This window comes from Manacus vitellinus, unplaced genomic scaffold (genome assembly GCF_001715985.3).
Source record: "Manacus vitellinus isolate BGI_N305 unplaced genomic scaffold, ASM171598v3 scaffold_36_pilon, whole genome shotgun sequence".
Taxonomy (NCBI): Eukaryota; Metazoa; Chordata; class Aves; order Passeriformes; family Pipridae; genus Manacus; species Manacus vitellinus.
In genome coordinates, this window is record NW_021940508.1 from 7,124,639 (window position 1) to 7,137,821 (window position 13,183).

At 51.1% G+C, this 13,183-nt stretch overlaps 1 protein-coding gene across 2 annotated transcripts in view; it reads right to left on the minus strand.

Annotated features, from left to right (window-relative positions):
* CNTFR (ciliary neurotrophic factor receptor) overlaps positions 1–12,773 on the minus strand; it is a 203,317-nt gene extending 190,544 nt beyond the window's left edge. Inside the window, exon 1 of one of the 2 annotated variants that reach the window (XM_029961543.1) lies at positions 12,736–12,773. The gene's annotated coding sequence lies outside the window, so the exon portion shown is untranslated. Of the gene's footprint in view, positions 1–10,407; positions 10,529–12,735 lie in introns of those variants that run through there. The other variant, XM_018077340.1, reaches the window with a different exon arrangement.
* Positions 12,774–13,183: the final 410 nt, after the last annotated feature.

A 13,183-nucleotide genomic window follows, 5' to 3' on the forward strand; every position in this document is an offset into this window, starting at 1 on the left:
TTCCTGAGCAGGTGATTATCCTGCTTGACTAATCTAATGAAAATTATCAGGAGGCTACTGACCTCCTGCTACACACACTAAATAATGCACAAAGCTTCAGGATCAGACGGCCAAATCATAACCCTGCCTTATCTTAATCACTTTCTATACAGCTCCAGGCCTGTTCCACTCCTGGTTGGCTGTGTTATTCCAAATGCTATCTCAGTGGAAACTACAGAAAAGCCAGCCCTGAGAACACACAGCAAAAAGTTACCTCCTTAAGATTTATTTTTGTAGAAGCCAAGAGCTGCAGAGGTAGATATATTTAGTCTTTAAGCTGCTGTCTGGCTCCTGAGCTTATAGCATGAGGCGGTGGTCCCCCAGCACCCGGCTTTGCGAAAAGCAGCGTTTTCCTGCTACTTCGATGAAGGGTACAAGGAAGGCAAGGTCTGAAGGAAAGTGTATACAAAGGGGCTCACTGGTCCAGATACGAAAAGCCACCCTTTCTGCTCCATTCTCTCGAAACCTCATTTCAGCCTCCTCCTACAGACAGGGCTGCCCACATCTTTTGAAGGTGCCGCAGCACAGCCAGTGACATGAGAATTACGGTACAGCAAGAGGACCCAACACTGGGGGTGCTCTGTCCCCAGCTCAGGGCACACTGCAGGGGCCTGTGGACCTGCAGCAATCCTGTCCCACTCCTTGTAGTCCCTCTCTCCTTCAGGAGAGAAAAACAAGCGCAGCAGCTGGAAGAGATAAAAGACTACAGCTATCAATTAAAGAGTCAAGAACTAAACAAGGAGCCACAAAAAAAAAAAAAGTTACGCACACTTTCCATACAGCCTCAACATGAACATCCCCCACAGCTAGAGGAACAGATTGCACAGGGGTGACTTGAAGCCTAAAATAAATTTCCACTTGGGAATCTACAGAGAACTGTGGAAAAAACACTGCTAAAGGACCAACTGACTAATTTTTACACCCCTGCCCCCCACCTTCTCCTCCCCGGTCCCCAACACTACAGAGCAGACACTCTCTCACCCTTCCAGCCTGGCCTCACTGCCTCAACCTTATGCACCATCATAAGTGGTTCTTCAGACCTCCTAGTACAGGAGCTCCTAGTTTACCTCACTGCCACAGCCAGGAGCTTCACCTTATGAACTGCTACCAGCCTCAGCAGCCTGCTCCTGCCCTTCAAGCCTCTCCCCATCCCCAAAACACCTGATTTATCCTCCCACCCTTGATGTCATGGGTCTTGAGTCACTTCTCTCCATCTGGGAAGGTGCTAAGCAAGATACAGGTGGACAGGATTCCTCATCTTTTAAATGGCCAATTTCTCCCCTCTTACAACCTTTCAGAAGAAAAGGGGTAAACAGTCTCCTCTAAAGTGAGCAGAAAAAAAAGACCAAGGTGAGTTTAGGTATAACAGAAGAAGGAGCAAGAGGAAGCACAGAAAGACAGGCAGGAAATAGCACAAGATTCAGCTTTGGGAAAATACCAGCTAACACATGCAAGGAAAATGATCCATAGCAGAGATATTCAAAGGGAAGCAGAAATCTGGGAAAAATTAAGGTCCACAGCAGCAATTGTGGGGGGACAGTGAGCAAGCTTTCAAACTGAGAACTGCCAAGGCAGAACCTTTACTTAGGGCACAACTCAAATCTGCAGTCAGGAGGATTTAGTCCTTTTGCTTTGTGGACATGGCTGTGCCCAAGGGTTTCTCCAGAGACATGATCCTGAGCTCCATGGAGCCCAGTCACATCATCTGGACATGGTATGACTAAAAGGGTTAACTGGACAGGACTCAGCAAAAGGAGAGGTCCTTTGTTTTTCTTTTCAATTTTAAAGATCTGCCTGTTGCTGAGGCATCTGAACTACTTCTGGAAGGAGTTAGAACAATAATGAAATTCCTCCATTTCCTAGTCTGGGTGACAAAAGCAACCTCAGGCTTCTCTGGTCATTGAAGCCAACACTGTAATTGCTTGTGTCACACAGCCTTGCTCCATCCATATGCACTGGCTCTGCCCTTAAAAGCCAAGATGCAGGTCAGTTCATGTCTCTGCTGTCTAGCAGCTGCCTGGTGCCTTCCACGGGCATGGCTGGGGTTGCAAGAGGGCCATCAGCTGGGTTAAACTGGCATCACCCCACTGAGTTATGTGGGACTCTCTTGAACTGCCACCCTTGCTGAAAAATGCTGCTCAGGGACAGCTGAGACAGCTCCCAGCAGGGTCTGGTGACTATAAAGTGGGAGGTGAGAGCCTAGTAAAAGCCAGTGAACTACAGCTGCCTCAGGATTGACTTTATCATCATGCCTGGTCAGAGAGGAGGCTTGCACAAGAGGAGGGGATGGATTTAAAACCAAACAGCACAAAGCCCTCAAAAATGCTCCAAGGAATAAAGCTGGAGCTGGCTGCTGGTGCTGGGACCAAGGGATGGCTCTGGCTCCAGCTCCAGCATTTGCAGCCACCCCTGGCTCCCTGTTCCAGAGCAGGGGGAACACCATCCTCTTCTCATGCAGGAAACAGGCACTGAGCCTTCCCTTTCACGCAGTGGCAGAAGGTTGTGACTGCCTGGGAGGGACTGCGACACACCAGAGCTTGCAAATGCGTGTTCTGGGGAGGTTTCTCCACTCCCCAAGCTGACTTCCAGCTGGAGACACGTGTCTGTGCTTGTCCCCAAGGCAGACAGCAGCAATAGAGGCATCCTCTGGTGCCAGTCCCCGACAGCAGAGCATGGCAAAGCATTAGAGTGACAGCCTCCAGGGACGCAGGAGCAATTTACTCACCACACACGGACAAGTGCTCCCCTTCCTAGCTGAAATCCATCGGGCGAGACACTGATTAGTGTCACTCATCCTGGCTGTCTCAAGGCAGACACCCAGCCTGCTGGGACTCTGCTGAGAGCCCACTAGCTCATTGCATGCACGCTTGCCTCTAAGGCCTAGGTCAGATGCAGGCTTAAGGAGGAGGAAAGGACTGCATGCAAGTCCCTACCATTACCCTCTCCATCCCAGCAACTCTTTTCCAGAGCAAGACGTGGCTCTGTCTTCTAGTTTTAAACACCCACCCATTCCAGAATGGCCTGATCAACAGGGGAAAGGAAAGCTAAAATCTGTTTCTCTTCATGCATCTACCAGCAGAGCTGTTGTTCCAGCTCCCACATGTCACTGCCAGTGACAGTGGAGGCAGGATGAACTCAGCTGGACTCCTCCAAGGCAGGAATGGAGCAGGATGACCTGTTGCTAGGCCAGCACTTAAGAGAAAAGCATCTTCAGCTTGACAGCTCAGCAAATTTGATCTGAAACTGGCAAGAGAGAAAAACTATAAAGCCTTTAAATGTCATCTCAGGGGCTTGACTGCCAGAAGCACTACAGACAGACAGACAGATAAGCACAGTGCTGCACAGAGAGCTGGATGCCCTACTTTGGTCTACTCAGTATTTACTAATGTCTCCCACAGTGGCATGAGCTGTTAGCAACTCAAGAAATCTGGTTTTCTGCCACCAACTCTTCTCTGGGACCTCAAGGAAATCCCAAAGCCACTCCAAGTTCAGTTTCCTCTCTTTGCGGGCAACGATGCTTCCCTGTAACCCCAGGAGGTGGCAAGGTTAAAGGCTAACCCTGGTAATGCACTACAGCAAGCATCCTTGGGGAACCCTCCAAGCCTAAATGCAGATGGTGCAGTAAGTCAAACCCTTAGTTTGGGTCGAGACCCAAAGAAAGGCCAGAACAATTCCTTGTTGTAAGAGGCAAAGTCAAAATCATCAACACATGTCCTCTGCCATTGGTTCTTCTGACCTGGGCAAGTCACATCATCTCCTTCCTTCCTCTACCAGCACTGGGGAGACAGCGAGTCCATCAGTGCACAGCTGGCTCTCCCCTGTGCATAAGGCAGCCCTGCTTGGAAAAAAACCCCCAGCGTTGCTGGCCTGACTGCAGGTGAAGATGTACCAAAACTAGGAAGCACAAATACTGCATGCCCCTGAAGTCAAGGGCCCACAGTGGTTGTTGGGGAAGTTAACTCTTCATCCTCGCTTGGCAGATGAACAAGCCAGTGGCTGATCCAGAGCAAGGAGGGCTGGGGGACAGCAAATGTGTCTGGACAGCAAATGTGTCTATCCAGGAAAAAGCACTGCACACAGTGGGGATACAGAGAATTGAGATTGCCCTTCCAGTCCTCATCCCATCTAAGCAAGCCCCAAGAACACGGTGTGTCTCAGCATTGCTGTGAGAGGACAACACTCACAAAACAGGAGCAAGCATGGTGTACCAATGGGAAATGGTTAATAGTAGCTGGCTGGACTTCTGGAGAATGAATACCTTCAATGGGAGTCCCCAGGTGCATGCTTGGGATATCCTGCAACACTTAGGTTTCACAGAGCTAAAACTGCACCTTCTCCTGGCAAAACAACTCCAACTGCAGCCAAAAAGGAGGACCCTCCAAAACATTCTGGCACTTGGGACATGACAGGCATGCCCCATCAAGAGGGCAAGGAGTTTCTGCCAGGTGACATAGCACATCTGTGGCATGGCCAAAGATATTGTCCTGCCAAAATGCTCCCTCCTGCACAGATTTCAGCATTAGCTGGTGCTCTGTGCCCTGTCATAGCACTCACTTTCATGCACGAAATAAAAACTAGACTTGCCAACATACCAATGGGCCTGTCAAACTAATCATGTTAGGAGGACTGGAAACACACCAGCAGCAAGAGCCAGCCCCTGTTCCAGAGCCCTTGTAGAAATCATGCATCCAGGAGACGGAAAAGCCTCTGTCATTCCCGGAACCCAGGTCAATAAAAGCACAGACAACTCCATCCAGAGGGAGAGTTTTTCTATGAATCACAAGAAAGAGCAGCTTCAGCTCCCCCAGCTGAAAATAGGTGGGCAGGCACAAAGAGCCAGCACGGAAACGTGTCTGTGCAACACGTGTGGGCAATCGGCCGCCCTGCACATGGCCGGGATATGGGACAAGAGGAAACCACTCCGAACTGAGCTGGGAAAAACAGCATCGGCAGCTCAGAGTGACTTTTCCCACCCCCACCAGCCTGGTTCCCAAATCCAACAGCCTCCCACCCATATGGGTGTCTGGCGTGCCAGGGAGAGACAAGAGGCTACGCAAGGATTTCAAAGCTGAGAGGTCCCAGACAGCATTAAATGGCCTCAGATTCAGGGAGCGAGAATAACCCACCTTTTAGGGAGCAAAAATATCCAAAACACACTTCATCCAGGTGCCTCAAGAACAAAGCAGTCCCCTCCCCAAACCCACAGTTATCTGTGGGTGCACTTTACTGTAATGCTGCTATTTCTGGAGCTCTTCATTAAGTGAGAAGCCCAGAGGACTGGACAGAGCTTTTTTTTTTATCGAATTTCAGAGCAGCAGCAGCCTTTTGTTCTCTATCCTTCTTTTTAACATATTTATTTTTCAAGACCTTAGTTCAGTTTCACAGGGGAGGGTAAATCACACACTGGTTAAAGTCTGGCACAGGCTGCCTGCTCTTTGCATCTGAGAACCACCTCTAACCACAGGAGAGGATGTGTCTTCATTATCACCAGCATTTTTTAGGCCCTAGACAAAAGAACCATGGTGCAGAGTGTGCCTATGGTACAAGCAGGTATAAGTTTGTTTTCTTATACAGGTTGCTTTATTAATTTCACCACCAAATCTCATGCCTGGCCCTGGGGTACCCAACCCAGCCTGCTTCTCCAAGCAGGAGGGCAGCAGCAGATCCCTCCTTATGTACTGATTAGCTTGTAAAGCAAAGGGAATGCCCCATTCATCACCTATAACATGGTACCGTAAAATGCAGTGTGCCCCCCTGCAGCACTGGGACACCATGGCATTAGCATGGAGTAGGGATAGCTGTATGAGTCAGCCCTGCATGGCAGAGTCCTGCAAGTTACTTTCATATGTATTCCAGATTCTGGAAAAGCCACGAGAGACCACGAGAATCAGGAAAATACCAGGCTGCAATTTCGTGAACAAAATCAATTCACTAGCTTAACACCTACATAATTAAAAGCAGGCTCATCCCTGGGTAGCTGTTAGCATGGGGATGTGCCTGGTTGTGTGTTTGCTTTTAGAGGCAGGTGATACTACCTACAAAAGCACAGGGTCACCAGCCCCTTTGCAGAGGCAGGCTGCCCACAGTACAGAGGAAACACATAGGGAACATCCTTGCCCTGGGATCTCCTTTTCTTCCCATTGAAATGGGAGTAACTAGCTCCTTTCTGCCATGGAGGTCTGAGCCACCCACTGCTTCTCTCTCCTGGCAATTCAGCAGGCTCTGACAGCAATGGGGACCTCAATCCTAACAGAGGAGAGAACGCTTTTGCTCACTGATGCTGGGAATGACAACAGGCCCTGCTCTTCACACTCATCCACCAGCCAACTCCCTGGCTCTACCTGGTTCCCACTGGCTCTTAGCACCACTGGTGGGAATGGGCAACTCATACTGTCCTCTCCTCACAGGGCAGACTGAACCAACTCAGTAAATACCAATGGTGTTGATGGATAAAGAACAGGGAGTGAGAGCAGTCCCAGAGGAAGCAACCCCCAGCCCCTCCTCTCACAGGGGCACCAACCACCCACCACCCAAGTTTGGTCCAGTGGAGGTAGGTCCAGGCTGCAAGCTGCTTCCAGCATCAGGACAAAGCTTTCCCAGCAGGCTTTCTCTCACCGAGGATTTCTTGTATCACTTCCTGCAGCAGTTCCCCCCTCACAGGGTGTGTTGCATAGTATTTAAATACAACCAGGTCTGGGCAAGCCAGATTTCAGTTGATCCCATGTCCCCTCTGTCAGGCAATGCTAAGAAAGGGGTCACGATTCCTCCACCAGCTGTTGGTACCCCGTCACTTATTGCAAACCCTTACGATCTTCCTCCTCCAGCCTCCCCCAGGCAGGGAGCAGCAGAAAGTGATTCCCCAGGAGAAAAGAGAGAGATTTCCCACATAATGGGCACCGGTATTAATTCTTTCAACTGCTGCACTTTTCTTTCACTCTGTGATTTTATGTGCATCACTCGACGTTGGCAGCAGCCCCGGAGGGCATCACAAGTCACCTGAAAGGAAAACAGCTTCTTCCAGCACCGTCAGAGCTGCCTCTGAGACAGAGGGCGGCAGCTCCGGCCATGCGTGGCCACACTGACCAGACAGCTCACAGCCACCATGCCGGATCAGCAGTGCCTCAAGAGGGCTTCGATGACATCTTTAGGGTGTCACGGCTAATTAGAGCCCTGACTATACCCTCTAATTAGGTAACACTTTCAGACAAATCACCCTGTCCTCTTCAAACCATGTCACGCCTTCAGAAACGATCCCTAATTGACTTAAAAGTAAACTCGGCACTTCTTCCCGGACCTCCTTCCACTTCACAAGGCATTTCAAAATAAATAAACCCCTGCTCCTCAGTCCTGTCTCAGAAACCAGCTGGGGAAGTGCCCTCACATCCGCACAGGCACGCACCTGCACAGCCTGACAGAAAACCTCCATCAGAGGCATAAAGCAAACGTACTGACGCAGCAGCAGCATCGTCCTCCTCTGATCTCTCGTTTCTAGCCATCCTAGTGCTACTTTCAACAACAGTCAGCAAAGCCTTTTCTCAGAGAACAGGAGTGTTTGCGATGCGTCAGTGTCCTACTAAAAATATTGCCCGGGGGCCTGTGAGAGCAGCAGTGCTCCAGCAAAGAAGCCTGGTATGTGGCAACAGAAGGCATTAAAAAAAAAAACCCCTAACCATTTAGAAATTAATATGCCAGAATGTTATCAAGCGTCAACATTTGAATCCAGAAGGTCGAGTTCTGTTTTCATTAGGTAATGAATAAACTGAAACGATCCAAATGTTTTCAGTTTCCCACTAGCACAAAATTTTAAGAAGACAGCCAAAAAATAAAAAACAAACCAAAACAAGCAACAACAACCCACCATCATAACTGCAAACATGATGAACAAAAACTATCAAAATTCCTAGAACATATATATTGAGCCTTTGCAAGCCTGCTATGAGAACAATGTCTCTTTATTTGCTTTCCGTGAGGTTTGTTATAACAAGAGAGAAAGACTCCAGTATACAGTGTTTTAATATACATACACGCATTCACAGCTGGAATAATAGATCTTACGGACAGCGGACAATATTACAGCTGAACATATGCAGAAATGCATAAACATATCTTCAAAAACATGTTCTTTGCACCCTACCCAGATATATCATGGACACACGTATAATACACACACACACACAGACACACACACACACACAATGTTTCAGAACGATGAGAACCATTCATTATATCAGACTCTCTAAAGTTTCTGCTGCTTTGGGAAAACATGACCCTGAGGAGACATCACACATGAACTTAACAACCAGCAGAAAATGAAACTGTAACACGCTGCATCTTGAAAGCCAGCCCTGAACCTAACTTAATCCCTGCTCTGGACAATGCCTCTGGAGAGACATTAAAACCATGCTAGGTGTTTTCCTGGATTTCCCAGATTCCCCGGAGATTCCTTGGCACTCTGGCTGCAACCACCTCCTCGCTTCGGAAACGTTTCCGGCTGAGTGCTCCCATCCTTACTTCTGCTGCTCCCACGGCCAGTAACAGACAGATCCAGGGGAGCACCATCCGGAGACCTGTCTCCTGCCCTGGCAGCAGGACTAGTTACCTGGGGCAGCTCTTGCTGTTTAACACTCGGACTCCTACAAAACGTGCAGGGGAATGATGTACGGGGCTTTAAGGGTCAAGAGCAGCTTTGCATCCTCCTTTCCCATCCCCAACAAAGGAATTCCAGCAGATCTCGTGCCCCCTAGTGTCATCCCGGCGAACGGACCGACACTGGGCACCGCCAAGCACGGGCTACCACCTGGCCCAGGCAGTGCCCTCGCCTATCCCACAGTGAAGCTGGCACCGTGTCCTACTGGTACCCAGACCATAGTTAAATTCCCTTCTCAACAGTTCACGGGAAGGGCAGCGTGAGTTTGCTGCCCTCCCCAGCACTCCTGGGCAGAAATAGCCCCCTGAGTGTCCCCATGCCCAGCACAGTGCCACCTCTGTTCTACTCTGGAGGAGCCTTGTCGAGGTCTGCCCCACCAGCAGATAGCCCAAACGGTGTCCCTGGCGAGGGGCCAAGAGGAGGAGGCAAAGAGCATCTGCAATGGACACTGTCCAGAATACAACTCCTCCTAAAAATAGATGGACCTTGGAAGGACACGGCCCTTCCAGGGAATGGGAATGCTCCCATGGTTGGAGGTCAGGCTTTGGGATGATAAAACTTCAAAGCACATGAATGCAAGACACCACTGCCTTTGTTTCCCTGTTTTCTCCCTCTGAGAGCACCTGTGGCATCCAAGCTCTGGTCATGAGCATGAAAAGCAATGCACAAAACCAGCCTAGAACCCAGCCAGCCTGCTCTGACCAAATGACAAGATCCGGTATCTCCCAGGGAAATGCCCATGCTGACTGCAACGCTAATGAGTGCAACAGGGAGCAGACCCTGCATACCAAGCACCTAGCATGAGGTATGTGCTGAAAAGAAGCACAGAAATCATGCGTGCCTCAGTTTCCCCATCCATCCAGCAGCCCTGACACAGCTTGCCCTCTCTTATTTTGTTCATCCCTCCTGTTCAACTATTAGTTCTTGTAGGAAGAGGCACCCCAGGGACAGCGCCTAGACCACCAGCCCCTTTCAGAATCTGCTCGCAGCACTCAAGCAAACCTCAGCAACCCATCACCAAAATTTGGAGGAATTCTCCCCAGGGCACTGACCTGGGTATGCTGCTTTCTTCTGCAACACCGAGCAGGGACTATAGGTTAGAATAATGGGGAAGTAACTCAGTTCAGTGCTGACAAAGCATCACAAGCCCCAGCGGGGTGGGAGGGGAGGAGGTGTCCTTCCCTCACGCTGCCATGCCTGGTATACATCATGTTTAGGGCCAGGCATACGTCACTGACACAAAATGGACAAATTGGAGGGATTTCAGAAAAACGAGTGACAAAAATGATCAGGAAGCAGAGGGGATTGATTTACAAGGGGAGATTGAAAGAGCTGCGATCAGTCTTGCTGGGCTGAGCAAGTACTGACTGCAAGAAGCAGTTGGATGCTAATCTGCAAATGGGATGAAAACAATATGGGAAGGAATAATTTAGTATCTTCATCAGTATTGGGATGAAATGAGGGGGAACTTAGGGCTGAGCAGGCAGGCAAAAAAACCCCAAAATCCCAAACCAATGCAAAAACTCCTTTCCTAGTTATGCACGACTGTCTCCACCAAAACACACAAAGTCCCCAAAACTCTTTCTGCCCAGGACAAGGACCCTTGGGATTAACCAAGCCTAAGAAAGTGTGTGCACGTACACACACACACACACACACGCACGCACGCACGCATACACATACACACATACACACACAGCCCTTTCCCACCCCTGACTCACACTCAGGAAAGCAGCAGGGCCGCCACGATAACCGGAGAGGATGGAGGCTTCACGCTTGCAGGAAAGCAGTGGAGAGCGAAGGCTAAAGCTGCCGGGAGCGGTGGGAAGGTCCCCGCAGAAGGATGCTTTTGCACTCCCTGGTCTTCACAGGGGGAAAGGTGCTGAGATGGCTTCCTGCAAAGTGGCAGGAGTGAGCTCAGCTGCGAGCACTCAGATATTTACACACAAACAGCACATTACTCAGCAACTCCCATTTGTCAGGCGTAATGGCAGCGGCAGCAATAATAAATGACAGAGCTGAGAGACAGGCTCCCCAGGCGCACACCCAGCCCCAGCCTGAGCTGGAGCAGGATGCATTCCTCCAGCCTGCGGGGAATTAACTGAAAGTGGCAGGGAGCTGGGGCTTGCACCCACAAAACTCCTGCTGCTGGCTTCAGAGAGTCAGCCACATCTCCGAAAGCTAAGCCTTGGCTGCACCGTTATTTGTATGTGTATGTGCATCACAAGCTTTGTGGCTCTGAGAGGTACCAGGGCTTCTTCTTTCCAAGTCTAGGAAGTGCTGAGCACCTTCCATGGAGATGGGGAGGGGGATGCAGTGTCCTGGCAGGATTGGGTCCTCTCAGGGTAAATCAAACAAAAGATAATGCACGATCATTAGATCATGGCTTGGCCTGCTCTGAAAACAAGCTCTGATAAACTTATCCTAAAGGGCTGTTGCAAAAAAGTCTGCCAGGCACGAGGCTCTCATTTCCAAAGCTCAGCCTGCCTTGGGAAAGTATACCCTCTACAGTGAGCCCCAGAGAGCTCTGGTCCCAGGACCTTGTCCCAATGAGGTGCTTGGTCAGACACAAGCATCACTTGCACATCTCCAGATCTCACGGCAAAGCTCTAACTCCTCATGGAGGAGCAGAGCATGGAGCTAGGAGCAAGAAAGGCTGCTCCCATATATTTGCACATTTTGCAGGAAGCAGCCAGAGTCCGTGTCTCGCTGCCTGCACACACAGCCGGTGGGACCAGCAGCAACACATGTGGATCCTGTCCCTCACAGAAGTACACAACATGGTGCACGGAGAGCAGGCACAATCAGAGTTAAATTAGCTAAATCCGAGCAGAAGTCAGCAAGTTCCTGAGCAAAAAGCCATCTGAGGAAAGGACCTCTGTGACTATCCCACAAATTAAAACACAAAGAGATGAGAAAAAGAAATCAAATAGTTTTGCAGGCAATCACCTTTCTGCAACCTGCACTCTGTACAGACCCTACACATATGTCCATAAGCATGGGGTGGGGAAGGATAAGAAAGTGAAGAAGTGCTGATCATTATACCAAAAAAGTTTAGCAGTTAAAGAAACAATTGCCAGAGGAGCCAGGGAAGCTAGAACATGCAGACCTGGTTCTGTCCCCTGCGAAGGCAGCACAAATTGGCTCACGAGCTAATTGGAGTCACAACTCGTTTTTAAGATTGCAGTGGGGGAAGTCACCAAGATGTGGAAATGTCAGGGAGTTTTGTGCAGCAAAGGGATCGGTGTGTATTATGCAATTCTGGAAAGCAGCCCTCGCACTCATGCTCGGGATGAATTGCATGCCTAGCCCGGGGAGAGCAGTTCCCCAGAAGAGCCATGCAGACGCTTTTTGTATAAAATCACAGCACCCCTTCAGGAAAAAAAAAATAAAATAAAAATTAAAAAATCAGCACGGCCACAGCAGAGAAAAAGGCAGGTTGCGCCTTTGGAGAGACGGAGAAGAAGCCTGCTCTCCCGCCCAGGAAATCCACGGGCTCCGGTTTACAAAGAGCCGCCCCGCAGTCCCGGCTCCAGCCCCGTGCGCTGCCGCAGGGAGGGCTCATCCCTCTCAACCCTCAACCTGGTGCCGGCCGCGATGCCGACCTCGGTCCGGGCAGGGGCCGGGGGGTCCTCGCCTGCGCCGCCACACCGGCGGACCGCTGCCCCGAGGGTGCGAGGACGCAGCCGGTCCCCCTGCGCCGCCCAATCCCTGCCCCGATGCCGGGACGACACACCCAACGGCGGAGCAGGAAAGTAAGTTGCCTAAATTGTTTCCTCGCGGGGGGTGGACGCGCGGCCCACGGCGGGGCGCGGAGACGCGCGGGCGCGCTGGGGAAAGGTGCGCGGCTGCAGGGCGGGAGCGAACACCAGACCGGGGCGAATGCGGGGGAAGAAAGCGTTCCCTCACGCCTTTCTTTCCGCCTGACCTCGCGGACGGCACGGGGCTTCGCCTCGCGCTGACCGCCCGGCGCCTCCCCGGTCCCGTGGGTGGGGGTGTCGACGGCAGATCCGTGCCGCCCAACCGGCCCCTGACGCGCCGGTACTCACGGCGCCCTCCTTGCCGCCGCTCTCGCACTAAACGCCGGCAATGCAAGCCAGGCCGGCTGCCTTTATTCACCGGCTTCGGAGGGCCATAATAAGCTCTTTAAACTCCCAGCACAGGATAACCCATGTGAACCGCAGTAAGCACTTGGTAAGGAGCGCCAGGGAGCCAGCGATGAAAGCTCAGACCCGCACCCCCCGGGCACATATTTGCCGGGCGCCGGGGACGCGCTCTCCCGGCCGCCTGCCCGCGCCGGCGCGCGCGGCCATGCACACATCACTAACACACACACACACACACACACACACACACAGCAGACCCCATGCTCAACAAATACACACAGTTTTACCACCACATCCACAACATACCAGCCAGCACGCACATTCCCACTACCCACCACACACACGGCTCACGCCACCGGCGGACACAACCGCTTTGTCTTTGCCCCACGGA